This window comes from Thermobia domestica, chromosome 16 (assembly GCF_964235325.1).
Source record: "Thermobia domestica chromosome 16, izTheDome1.hap1.1, whole genome shotgun sequence".
Lineage (NCBI taxonomy): Eukaryota > Metazoa > Arthropoda > Insecta > Zygentoma > Lepismatidae > Thermobia > Thermobia domestica.
Window position 1 is genome coordinate 19,371,098 of NC_137469.1, and position 13,682 is coordinate 19,384,779.

The 13,682-nt window shown below is 35.8% G+C and overlaps 2 protein-coding genes across 4 annotated transcripts in view; one reads left to right on the forward strand and one right to left on the reverse strand.

The window, feature by feature from the left end:
- LOC145672941 (very long chain fatty acid elongase 4-like) overlaps positions 1-13,682 on the reverse strand; it is a 511,227-nt gene that overhangs the window by 383,348 nt on the left and 114,197 nt on the right. The gene's annotated exons all lie outside the window — the stretch shown is intronic.
- LOC145672942 (very long chain fatty acid elongase AAEL008004) overlaps positions 1-13,682 on the forward strand; it is a 576,849-nt gene that overhangs the window by 290,573 nt on the left and 272,594 nt on the right. Inside the window, exon 1 of one of the 3 annotated variants that reach the window (XM_081742178.1) lies at positions 3,944-4,071. The exons of the other annotated variants lie outside the window; for them this stretch is intronic. The gene's annotated coding sequence lies outside the window, so the exon portion shown is untranslated. Of the gene's footprint in view, positions 1-3,943; positions 4,072-13,682 lie in introns of those variants that run through there. 3 annotated transcript variants of the gene reach the window in all.

The following is a 13,682-nucleotide window of genomic DNA, read 5'->3' on the forward strand; positions in this document are numbered from 1 at the left end:
GGCGGCATTCCACTGGGGGTTTTAATCCTTCTGAATTGAAGAGCAAGGGCGTTTTTAACTGTCCTCGATATTTCTGTGTTCGTGTCCCCGTCGTGATTGGATTATGCCAAATTGGCGCGAGAAGCCTTAAGGTTGAATGTCTCGGTTGAGACGAACTTTTTAAAAAATTATAGAGCGTTGGCGTAGCATTCGAGATCCTGAGTTCGATCCCAGCGGTCGACCATTCTGACTAAGGTTTTCCCTCAGTCACACCAGACAAATGTTGGGATGGTATCTACAAAATAAGCCCTGGCCGTCTACCTTTCAACATTCTCTCCTCCACCCTATCCCGGGCGGAACATTAGATGCTTAAAGGCCATAAAATAAATTGAAATTCAAGTAACTGGATATTCACACAGTTTCCCAAGATTTTCATACAAAATTAACGGTACTGTTATGGTATGAGATTTCATTTGAATAATAAATTTATTATATTTGGTCTAATTCGTTTAATACTGAACTACACCATTTTCGCTTCGTCGTGGAAATGATTCAAATACTGTTAGCGGAATAGCTGCTATCAGCTTACGTCTGGAATATGCCTGTTTTCCTTGCATGTTCTTAAGAATTTTTCTGTTTCTTGCAGAGATAATGAGTCTTAGTAGGCGTAAGCGTAAACTATCAGCTTACTCAAACGAGAATCTACAGAAAACTCTGGAGGCTTGTCGCAAAAAAGAGCACTCCATACGATAGCCATCAGCAATCTATGGAATTCCTCGGGTAACATTGATGGATAAACTTCATGGTCGCAGTATCGAAGAGCGGAGAATGGGTCCAGAACCATATCTAACACACAAAAAAAGAAGAGAGATTAGCAAACTGGCTCATTAATATGAGCAAAAGAGGATTTCCACAGAAGAAACACGATATTCTGAACAGTGTTAAAAAATTGTCGATGTACAAAAACGTAAAACGTCGTTCAAAGACAATCGACTTAGTGAAACCTGGTACCACGCTTACATGAGAAGACACCCGCAAATCGTGTCCCGAACTCCCGAAACTTTGAACAAGGTGCGATACGCTGTAACCGAGGTTTCTTTCTTAACAAACTATCGCAAAATTACTTATTCTCAGCGACTATTGTGCGAAACTGCGAAATGATACCTGAAAAACAAATTATGTAACATCTTAGTTTTGTAAAGTTATGCTTTAGCCTTTATACTTTAGTTAAAAACACATTAACCGAATAGTGGTCGATGACTAAACAGTATGAGGTCAAACATTAACAAAAAGTGGTCGAACACTTTAAAAAACAAAAAGACTGTCATTGTTGTTTCTACGACTAATATTACATAAATTGAACAAGTTCCCTCAGTTTTGGATAAAATATAGCTTTAGGAACACATGTGAGCTAGTTGCATCCTCCTAAGTTGTTCCGCTCAGTGAACAGCTTTTAAGGACCATACGAAAATGAGTTAGGTGGTCGAGGACTGGCACATTTACCCTATCTCATTAGCTTTCAATTTTAATTGTATTTCAATATTCAGGTTTTGTTGCATTTGTATTTTTCTGTTATTTCAATATGCATTTCCAATTAGTTTCGTATCGTATCACTTTCATTTAAATTAATTTTTATACAACTCTGAACCTGTTGAAAATGTTTAGTAGACCATTTTTTTTTGTTGTTCTTAACAGTATGTGTAAAAATAAAAGTATGCCTATCAGAACAAAACTCAAAATAATATTTGAAAAAATTCTCTTGTACTAGATTTTAATTATGTTTATCTCTCCTGTTTATCTTCGCGACCCACAGGTTGAGAAACCCTGGACTACACTATTTGGTGCATATCTCCGAATAGACTAAGAATATAAGATCAATTGAAAAAACAATATCCAATACAAAAAATCAGTACAAAGGGACCAGGAGACACATATTCCTATCATCCTGCCTCTCACTACGCCACTGACATATATAGCGCACTGTCACCCGCAGATCATTTACATAACATAAATATTTTGACATGAATTTCATTTTATAAATATGATTTCCTTTATTTTTCTTATATACGTCCAAAGAATGTTCTTTTCGTCTTTTTTAACTTCTGGTATTTTCCAAGGATGTTATAAATAGAGGATCTGTCCATATGTATCTTCATCCTTTTAAATCAGTGAAGCCAAAAAGCAACCGAGCATCGGCACGTCTGATTGGCTACTCTCGTTTCTACCATCGTCTGATTGGCTACTTTCGTTTCCGCCATGATTGTTGGCTCAAAACATTGCGATCCTATTAAGCGGAGTGGGCAGAGTAGGGGTGGCGAAACTGTGACGTATGGCTTCAAGATTTTATTGTAAGGGCAGATCCTGTATTTTATAAGATCCTTGTGAATTTCATTTTGTAAATATGATTTCCTTTATTTTTCTTATATGCGTCCAAAGAATCTTCTTTTCATTTTTTTTAACTTCTGGTATTTTCATTTAGTTTGCAGCTAATTAACGAAGGATTCTTTTTGGGTGTGTGATTAAATGTATCTCCCTATTTTGTTTGATATAATAATAATAATAATAATAATAATAATAATAATAATAATAATAATAATAATAATAATAATAATAATAATAATAATGTACTGAAATTTCATTAAAATTCCACGACAATTTGTTTTCCGAATGATGACATAATTAATTAATTACTTTATGTTGCTATCTTCGTAACGAATCGCTTCGTCACTCATTACAAGGAGTTTTGATTTCGGTACAGATTTGTTACACGAATCCATACATAAATGCATTGCATATATAGTTCTTTTTCAGTAAATCGACTCTATGTATCTTAAACGATCATTTTTGATATGTGGACTTGCATTTCTCCGCGCAGATTTAATTTAGGATGACTTCAGTGTAAGTGCACGATAAGAACTATTGTCCAAAAAACGTTAACCAACGTGTGCTAGGTGGCCACTAAAATGCACGAATGGTGTCTAACCGAGTCAGAGCAGGAGCGCACCAAGGGAGCCCACACGGGGAGAGTCTGTAGGGAGCAGGCACGTCAGCGGCGGCGTGTATACACATTAACAAGGATATCACAAAATATTGTATATGGCATAAAAAAAACACTTATTTTACCTGTTGGATTATGTATTTGTGCCACGTTACTAAGGTCGTTACAGGTAATATCCCTATATGGTTTCATGGTTTGCACATTTATGTTCCGAAATGACGAAACACATTACTAAATTACTAACGTAAATTTCACAAATATGTGAATCCCTTAACTCTCGAGCACTTGAATGGTTATGGGTCATGAGTACATTGACTTGAAATACTTTACCTTATTTTGTATACTGCGGCTACTATCTTCTGGGAATTTAATATTTAATAGGTTAGACTTTCATTAAGTATTTCTACGTAGATATGAATTTCATAGGTGAGAACACAACATTAAACACGTGTCTATTAAAATATTATTACAAATTTGTTCTGAAAATTTTACGAATGAGTCGTCTAGTTCCAAAACGGGTCTCATCCATTTACTGAAAATCTCAGAAAAGTTTTTTAAAAAGTAGGATTTTCGTGTTTTGTAGAACTGGGAATACTTCAGTGTTTTCATGTAAAAAACCCTGAACATCCTCAAATATTTCCAGCTCTACAAAACGCATCGATCCTACAGATTTTTCAAATTTTCTAATATTTTCTGTAAATGGACAAGAGTCGGTTTGGAACTGGACGACTCAAATATGAGGATCCGTACAGTAAATCTGCACCTTAATTTCCTTTGCATTAACATCATATCATTATTTTCAATTTTCATTTGTTGTATGATTTGTTGTGCTAAGTTACTAGTAATGTTTAGTATGTTAATGAGTGACTAGCTCTCAGGTCTGAACCATAGTGATACCGAAATTTCTAATCTGGAAGAAAAAGAAGAAAAATATATATGAACAATGTACATAAAATTTATATAAAAGTGATAATTGTTTACGACATAGCACTAAGATTTGAGTCGGCTAACTTCAATAATTGACTATTTACGTATCAGTAATTAAAACAAGAAGCTTCAAAATCCTAAAGCAGCAGATTTTATCTATAAATAAGGTAATGTTGTTATAGAAGACGAAACTAATTATGATTATAGTAAGTAGTATTTAAAATTATGCAAAACTACAACAAAAAAGGAAAATAGACTTGGTCCTGGAAAACACTACTGGGAAATAATGGAGATCAACGATAAACCAATCCGATATCCAATATCATAGAAAAATGGTCAAGATACAATACGATATTACTCATCCGAATGTTTCTTCATACAGTATTAACTCCGATAAAACTACATCAAACTAATAAAAAACGAGAATAATCTATGTTGATGTGAAAAAGACCATGGTTCGATCAATCATTGGCTTAAGTTTAGAGTTGCCCCTCCAGTCCAGAGTTGCCCTTGGACTTTGCAACATACAAAAAGCAGTGATTTGATATTTCAGTGCGAGCTATATAATAAAAATAGAATTTTTTTATGTCAACAAGTAGTAAAAACGGATTGAGTATAGCCCGCTCCCCCCAGTGATTTTTAACGAATCATAGTGATTCTAACGATCCATGCTAGTTCATAATGAATCGGAATCTCATGTTATAAAGATTTAAGATGTAAATCTTGCAGTGAGGAAGTTTTAGTATAAGTAGTAGTAGTAGCGGTAGTAGTAGTAGTAGTAGTAGCAGTAGTTAGTAGCAATAGTAGTAGTTGTAGTAGTGGTAGTTAGTAGCAATAGTAGTAGTAGTAGTAGGAACGGGTTAGAAGCCCCGCAGGGGTTGGTTCGGTTCTGTTCTTGATATACGTATTAGTATTAGTAGTAACAGTAGTAGTAGTAATAGTAGTAGTAGTAGTAGTAGCAGCAGCAGTATTAGTAGTAATACTAGCAGTAATAGTAGTAGCAGTAGCAGTAGTAGTAGTTGTGACTCTTCCAGTTCCGGTGAAAAAGAACTGGGGGGAGCGGGCTATACACAAGCCGTAAAAACTATGCAAACTTTGCCAGTTAACATTAGTATGATATTACATTTAAAAGATGTTGATATATTAAGCTATCTCATTCAATTTATGACTCAGAACAATCTAAATTTATATTTTGTTTTTTAAAAAAGGATAAAATAACAAACAAGGAACTCATCAGATATTCTTATATTATACAATCCTGAAAACTTAGTCAAGAGCAAATGCATAAATAGAAACACTTTAAAAAAATTACAAAAAATCAGTCATCCAGTATTTCAACCTTAAAAATTAAACAACCTACTTAATATTATTATCAGTGGCGTATTTAGGGGGGTGGCTTCCGGGCTTAAGCCCCCCCGAAATCTTACTTAGTATAGTAAAGTAAATGAAATACTTGCAGAATTTTTACATTTCCAGGCAAAGCCCCCCCGAAAGTTAGCAAAGCCCCTCCCGAAACAAAATCGTAAATACGCCACTGATTATTATAATCTCAATTTTCAGGATATAGGCAATCAAGGATGCAAGATCTGTGCCGTTAATGAACAGTGTTGCCACACTTGGTACAATTGTACCAATTTCAGCCCTTTTTGTCATTCATCGGCCCGTTGGTACCACGCTGGCATTTTCAGCCCCTTTTGTGGAAAAGTTGGTACAATTCTACCCGATTCAGCACCATTTAAGAAATACTTGTCACATTTTCAAAAATGTCAGTAAGACTTTTCCTACATTTCACTTTACTCATACTGTGTGTTGGACTCTTTAAAAAAAATGCTGTTGAACATTCATTCAGTGACGTTGTACCGCATAACGCTACGAACTTTGTTTTGAATATTCGTAATTCAAACTACACTGGGAAACAACGTTACATGAGCGCATCCGTGCCGCGCATGAAGGAGACGAGAAATTTCAGCTTGAAATATTACAAAAAAAAAAAAAAAAAAAGCACATACACGTTGAATCAAGTGTTGAGTATTCTGAAGAAGACCAGAGGTGCTCTAGTAAGTATAATTTATGTGTCGTTGCAAAGATTCTACACCAAGTTTGTTCGGGTCCTTCTATTTGGATGTTTTTAAAAAGTATTTTTTAAAAAGAGCACTTTCTTGATTTAGACTCTTGGAAGAGGGGGGGGGAGAAGTATTCTAGAATTTTACCTCTTTTAGTTTCGTGTTATACAGCCATATATCACACTGGTATAAAATAATGAATTCGGCCCTTTTTGTTTCAATTTGGTACTATTTTTCAGCCAACTTCAGAGCTAGGACTGTGGCAACGCTGTTAATGAATAAAAAACCTTGTACGAGGTATGAACGAACGAACGAACGAACTATAAAGAGCTTCGGGCACACGAGTCCTCATATTCATTCTTCCATGAATTTCTAGTTTTCAACGTCGGTAATTGTGTACAATGCTGGTTTGCCTGTTGTAGCATACGTGGAGATTCCATATCGTTGTGGTATATAGCTATATTATCGGCACCTTATTATGAAAAATGGTAACATTATATGTTAGCATCCAAAAATGTACCAAGTTACCCCCTCCCACTAAATAAGGAACCGATAATATACATAATACAAGAATGCTATGGAATCTCCATGTGTGCCGAAATTAACATTGGAAATAAATCTTTGTACACGCACATACCCACCGTCGGTGACGCGCCTGCTCCCTACGGACGCACATCTTGTTACCGATCAGGGACTTCCGTTGCCTTATCGACTGCTAGGTGGCCACTAGGTCCCCCTCATCCTCCCGGGATTTGTGCCAGTGACACTTTTCACCTTGTTTTGACACTCCAGTATACTGCGATACACCGGTTGCGGATCACTGCCATACAGTTATTAATTGTTATGTTTACAAAGGAATTTATTTTTCTCCATTTTTTTGAGCTCTCTTACATTCATATCATATTGTTCTACATCTATCAGTTCTTATACGTATCATATCTTTGGATTTTATTATTATTATTATTATTATTATTATTATTATTATTATTTTTAAAGCTACTAACATTGTAGAATTCTGAAGGTGTTGCTGTGTCTTAACGCAAACAATGGAACATCTCAGAGCAAATTATACGTAGGACACGCAAGCAAGACTTCATTTAGCTGCTAACTCATTTCGTAATTATACCCTATACGCGTAACAATTCGCACTGTATAATGAAAGCGGCGCCTGGCGTCCTATCCAAAACTTAATAGATGATATAAACCCCCCTTTCTTCCTCTTTCTTCTCCTTCCAAAAATTCCAATCGAATACCTGTGAAAGTGGTCTCTCCGGCTGAAAAACAAAAACCAGACGTCGAAAAACCCGTAACCGCAATTCAGCTAGGTCTGTTTGTTGTCTTCCTGTTTCCGGAGTTTCACTTAACTAACTTGCTTGCTTGCTTACGTACTATCTATCTACCCAGAGAAGCTCAGTCAATCATTGAAAACGTCCGCCGCGCCTTTCGTTTCTTTGAAGGAGGAATATACACTCAACTCATTCGTCGTGCCGTCACCTCAAGACATAATACGACCTTCACCAAATGGTTGCACAATCCCCACGGCCTACCTACTTGCTTGTAATGTCCGTCCTTTCATCAGCTGCTTTCTTTCTTAACGTTTTTTAGACACGCGATAGAACACAAGCACGCTGTTACGTCAATGGAAGCATGAATAGCATTATAATAGTCGAAATTTCATCTTGCACGTTTCCCTGACAGAGAATACATGCACAGGAAGTTGGTTGGAGTGCTTAGGGATTCAGATTCAGGGCTAACAGACGATCACATTATTATTATTATTATTATTATTATTATTATTATTATTATTATTATTATTATTATTATTATTATTAGTAGTAGTAGTAGTAGTAGTAGTAGTAGTAGTAAGATTTGTTGAAGTTCAGCGTCTCTTTTTAGCACCAAAGCTGTATGAGACGTGGACCTACATAGCAAAAATAAATTACTCTTTGAACATGATTTACATTTTTAAAAAAAAAAAAAAAAAGAAATGAATTTGGATCAAAAGATCTAATATACAGTATTTCAATCAAAAATTTTCTTGTACGCCTTATATCTCGAGAACTACATGCATATAGTGTAGCCAAACCTAAACCATTACTTACTTCAGTATGATGTGCTTATTCCGTAGAAGATACAAAAACTCGATTTAATGGCCGTTCAAAAATTTTGTGGCCCTTGATCCAAAAACTAAGTATTGGCCAAGATTGGAACCCTTTGGTCCATTTTTGAGTTTCTTAAAATTCTTGTTTTTAGAATACCCAACAATGTTCTAAAGAGTTCTATCACTAAACAAAAAAGATCTATGCCTCCTAACAACGGTGAATAGAAACCTCCGTAAAAGTGTATAAAATGTACTCGAACGTCTAATATATCTCGAGTATACGGGTAGAGAAACGACTTTTAAATAGTGTTAGGAAAGTTTATACATTAGTTGATGTCTAAAATGACTCCTAATAGTGGGTAATAGGAACTGGCCTAAGAGTATTCAAAATGGACCTGAACGTGTTATGTGTCCAATGCGTGTACGGACGCAGAAACGACTTTTAAACATTGTTAAGACATTTTGTACATTACGTAGTGTCTAGAATGCCTCCTAACAGTGGTTAATAGGAAATGAGCAAAGAATGTTCAAAATATACCACAGTTAGGACCTTTTACACATTGCCTAGTGTCTAGAATGCCTCCTAACAGTGTTAATGAAAACTGCTCTCAGAGTGTTCAAAATGTACCCGAACGTCTGATGTGTCCAATGATGTACGGAGGACACAGAAACGACTTTTAGACAGGGTTAAGACACTTCACATCCTATCATTCACACATTTACAAGTCGTTTCTGACCGCATACTCATTAGACACTAGGGATGCGCACGAGACAAGATTTGAGGTTGTCTCGTCTCGAAAATGTGCTGTAAAAGTGATGTCTCGACTCGAAAAATGTATTCTTCTCTATTGGAAGAGCTGTGTGTCGACTCGAATTTTGTCAGGAAAATTCTGTCTCGACTCGTCTCGTGCGCATCTCTATTAGACACATCAGAAGTATGTTATTCACTGTAAGAGCACTTCAGAACATTTTCGGACAGGTTAAATAATGACCAAAAGTCGTTTCTGAAAATACCCAAACATTGAATTATTTTTTACAGTGTACAGTTTTAGATGGAATTTGAACCAGCATGATGCATTTAAATTTTATTATTCTCTCCCAGTGGGAATCGAACCTGGGACCACTTGCACTAAAGATGCATGCGATAGCCAGTAGACCAGCTGACATTATCATTATTATCAGTATCACATCATGTCTTCACTAATATTAATACAATTCTACTAAGGTACCGGTACCGAGAACTAGTAACCTATTCTACAGTCTCGCCTTTTACTTCTATATTTGATACTTTTATTACGATAGGCTTTGTCTTTCTAGCGCTTATTTTCTTCCCAAATTTTTCGCCTGTGAGACGAGTGGAAACTAGAAATAAGCATTTCATGTCCTGTCTCAGAAATTTTTGTAACACTCTTGTCCCGTCTCGAATCTTGATTTTTTTCTAGTTTCGTCTCGAAAATTTCCCCCTCACCGTTTTGTAAATTTATGTCCCCCCATTTTTTTCAATTCCAAGGAGTTAACAGAGTTTATGTGTCACGGAAGATCCACGAAAGGTGTTAGATTACAAAATGTAAGCTATATTTAATAACTAGCGTCAATTAACAGTTTTGCTGGGTTAAAATAACAAAAATTAGTGATATGTTCCATTAGTCAGTCACTTTTTACTATTACTAAAGCGCTCTCTGATACCGGTCATTTTCGATCATTTTATATATCTTTCCCCTCTCTTCCCTAAGTTTTGGGGCTGAATTTGGATTTAAAACGGCATCAAAAGTGCCACTGTTCATCTCAGCGACCTCAAAAACTATGGATTCGACACTAATATTGCTCATATTCGATTACTTTTATATTAGGTATGGCCACATTTTTTTTTCGAAAAACACTTTTACGAAAAATGAATTTTTCAAAAACGAAAAGTGAAAAACAAAACACAAAAAATTCGAAAAACGAAAAAGAAATTTTTTCGAAAAACGGAAAACGGGAATGGAAAATTTTTGAAAATCGAAAACTTTTTTTTAAAAACGAAAATGTTTCTAAAAACGGAATTTTTTTAAAAAAAAATCGAATAATGAAATTTCCGAAAATCGAAAAACAAATCTTTCGAAAAAAAGCATCCCTATTGTATATATATCCCACTTCCCTAAGTTGCGGGACTGAATTTGGATTTAAACGGCATCGAAAGTGTCATTCTTTATCTTAGCGACCCAGAAAAGTATGGATTTGACACTAATGTCGGTTCATTTTCGATCATTTTTGTATATTTCCTCCTCCCTGTCCCCTAAGCTGCACCGTCAAAATGAAATTTTAAAATCCATACCAGGCCCAAACCTCATCTATGTTGAAAATTTAATCGAGATTGGTCTGGTGGTTCAAGAGTTATTATGGCACACACAATTTTATTTTTATTTACATAGATTTAAGTATATTGTATAATGACTTTATATCTTTAAACGTTGATATATATGCTGTTCCTTATGTTCGTACTAACACTTTATCAATTGATAGTTTTTGTCTATACTATGTAGTACTAAAACAATGTTTGGGATCTGAGACTTGGCTGAACCAGTATTGTCCACGAGACACGAGAATTGTGATATTTCTCGTCTTGTCTCGAATTAAAAAAAAAAAGGTATTTCTTGTCTCGTGAGTCAGCTATTCGCAGATTTCCATATAGCTAACTAAAAATCAAATAATTTTGTTCATCTAATCTAATATAAATAAAATAGAGAGTTTGTCTTTGTGTCTGTGTACAACCTGGGGACCAGACGAGTGGAGACCGAGAGTTATCAATTTGAGTCACGGGTACTTTGGTCCAGGCCCCAGACTAAGACGAAGCTTAAAAAAAAAAAATCTAGCCAGGGGGCGGGGGAAGTTTACCAGAACTTGTAAAAATAGTAGAAAATGACATATATTAGTGTTGAATTCATAGTTTTCGCGGTCGCCGAGATCAATGGTGACACTTCCATTAGCGATGACTTTCAAATTCAGCTACCATTGTATGCGAGCGGGGGTTCACCCCCGGGGGGGGGGTACCGAGACTTGTAAAAATAATCCAAAATGACCTATATTAGTGTCAAATCCTTAGTTTTCGCAGTCGCTGAAATGAATGGTGATATCCCACAGGTTGATTTCCAAATAGATCCCCCATGCGAAGAATAGGTATTTCAGCTAGTATTTTATAAATGGATGGTTGGATGAAGGGGGCGGGAAATTTTCTTATGATTTTCTCAATATACATCCAGGCCCGTAGCCAGCCCGAAAATGTAGGGGGGGGCTGGTGGAAGTTAGGAGGGGCCCGATCCAAAAATGTTAGTTCATCCCATATTATAGTTCATTTGCAAACCTACCGTAAAAATTTAGGGGGGGCGGCCCCCCTAGACCCCCTGGATACGGGCCTGTATACATCGGTGAATGTAACGTTATCGAAGAAATAAACAATGACGTGAATAACTGTTATGTTTCCTCACATATGGATATTTTTAACCAAGCCTTTGTGTAGCTATCTGTAAACGAAGAGTTATTTTATTTATTCTGGGAAGAAAATTTGCATTATGCGCAAACTACATCAACGTAAGCCATTAGAATAATGCATTAGAAGACATTACATTCTACAGAGAAAGAAAACATTAAGCAATTTTAAAAAGTTTATTAAATTTCCTTACGTTAAGCAATTATATACATTCTTTTAACCTTATTGACATTGTGTTTCAGGTAGTATATCAGTGGCGTATCGTAATTACCTCTAGTTTATGAGAAACAGTTCCACATTTTGACAATTTTTCTTCTTTTGATTTTTTGTTTTTTATTTTTTTTTTTAAAAAAAAGAAGAGATCAATCACAATCGTGAATGTAATGCGATCTATGAAAATCATTCGATCTTGATGAATCTTGGTACGTGGTATACCTTGACGACCTTACGGGCCACGGTGACTTAGTGATTGAGCGTTCACCTCTGGTGCATGGGGTCCTTTATTCGATCCCAAGTGAGCTTTGTGGTGGACAGAAACCATGCGAGTGGGTTATCTCCAGGTTGTCGCGTTTCCTTCCACTTTCTTCATCCTAACATTTCATTCCTTACTCACCATCACCGCCTCCTTTAGCCTAGCCACAATAATCGTGGGACGTAAAACTTACAGATTTTATTTCAATTTTCTTGAGCTTAGTACGATATGCAAATATCCACTATAGTGTGCAAGTCTTTGCCGAGATATGACCCATCAAATTTGGGGATTGGATACAGTCAAATTTTAGTTTTATATACAGGGCCGGATTTCCCAATAGGCCCGGTAGGTCCGGGCCTATGGGCGCAAGCTCCCAGGGGGCGCACGGCCGAGAGAAAAAATAAAAAAAATATCTAGAAATAAAAATAAATAGCCATAACTTAACATATTTTTTGAATTGATTAAAAAATCAGGCTAATAAAGCATTCTGATTTTGAAGTTCATTGGAACAAATAATTGTTGGTAAAGTTAAACTATTTTTCAACATTATGCATCAACTTCGTTACAACATTGATATCAAACACGGGAGAACTGGCTGTTTTTTTTTTTTTACTTATTTACTTACTTTATTACTATAGTTTTTTTTTTTAATTTATTTGTCCAAATGGCTAAATTGAACAAAACCAAAGTTATTCACCAATCTTTTGTTAATACATTAACGGTATTTTGTTGAGCTCAGAACTAAGTAAATTCCTCAAAAAACTTCCAATGATAAAATTGCATCGTGGAGTGGTGTTTAAACAATTAACATACAGGCCTGATATAATTATTTAATAAAGGTTTTTAGGAAAGTAACTTTAGCCAGACTAGGGGGCGGAAAAAATTATTGGGCCTAGGGGCGCCAAAATGCTAAATCCGGCCCTGTTTATATATATAAAAGTGTGTGCAATCGATCTAGATAAGCTTAGTATATACAGTGAAACCTCTCTAAAGCGGACAGCCGTCGGGAATCAAAAATTATCCGCTATAGAGAGGTGTCCGCCTTAGAGAGGTTTTAATATCTTCTTATGTAAATTAGTACAAGGTACTATGCGATTAGAAAAAATATGTTTGCATGAATCATGTATTTACGAATATTAGCAAAATGTTACTCTACCTGCATTATCTTGCGCCATCCAATACTCTATGTTCGAAGCACAACATGGAAATAAGATGTTATAGATCTCTGCACTTTACACTTATCGCTACTTACTAAGTATTTGGTATGTTGCTTTGATTTGTGAGTTAATTGCAGTCCAGTAGTGACTTTTGAGACAATATATGAGTACCCGCGGACAAAAAGTACCAAACTTGTCTTCTACTTGGTTAGAGATTCCAGCGGGACAGTAGAATAACTTTTCATCCCAAACGGCGGGCAACTGTCAATCAGTTTTGTATCTAAAACAGGTTGGGTGAGAGTGAAATGCAAGCAAAGGACATAAGGGTGTTGTTAAACGGAGACCTTTCCTCTGAGTTGCAGAACAGACAGTTGAGGAGACAGAATGTTGTCACACCCTCATGTGCTTCCTTGGTGACACACGTATTAATTACAAAAAGTGTATTTTTACTTTACTTTTCAACTTGTTTAAGAGAAAGTGTCCGTAATACGGAGGTAAATAATACCTATAAAAGACAGG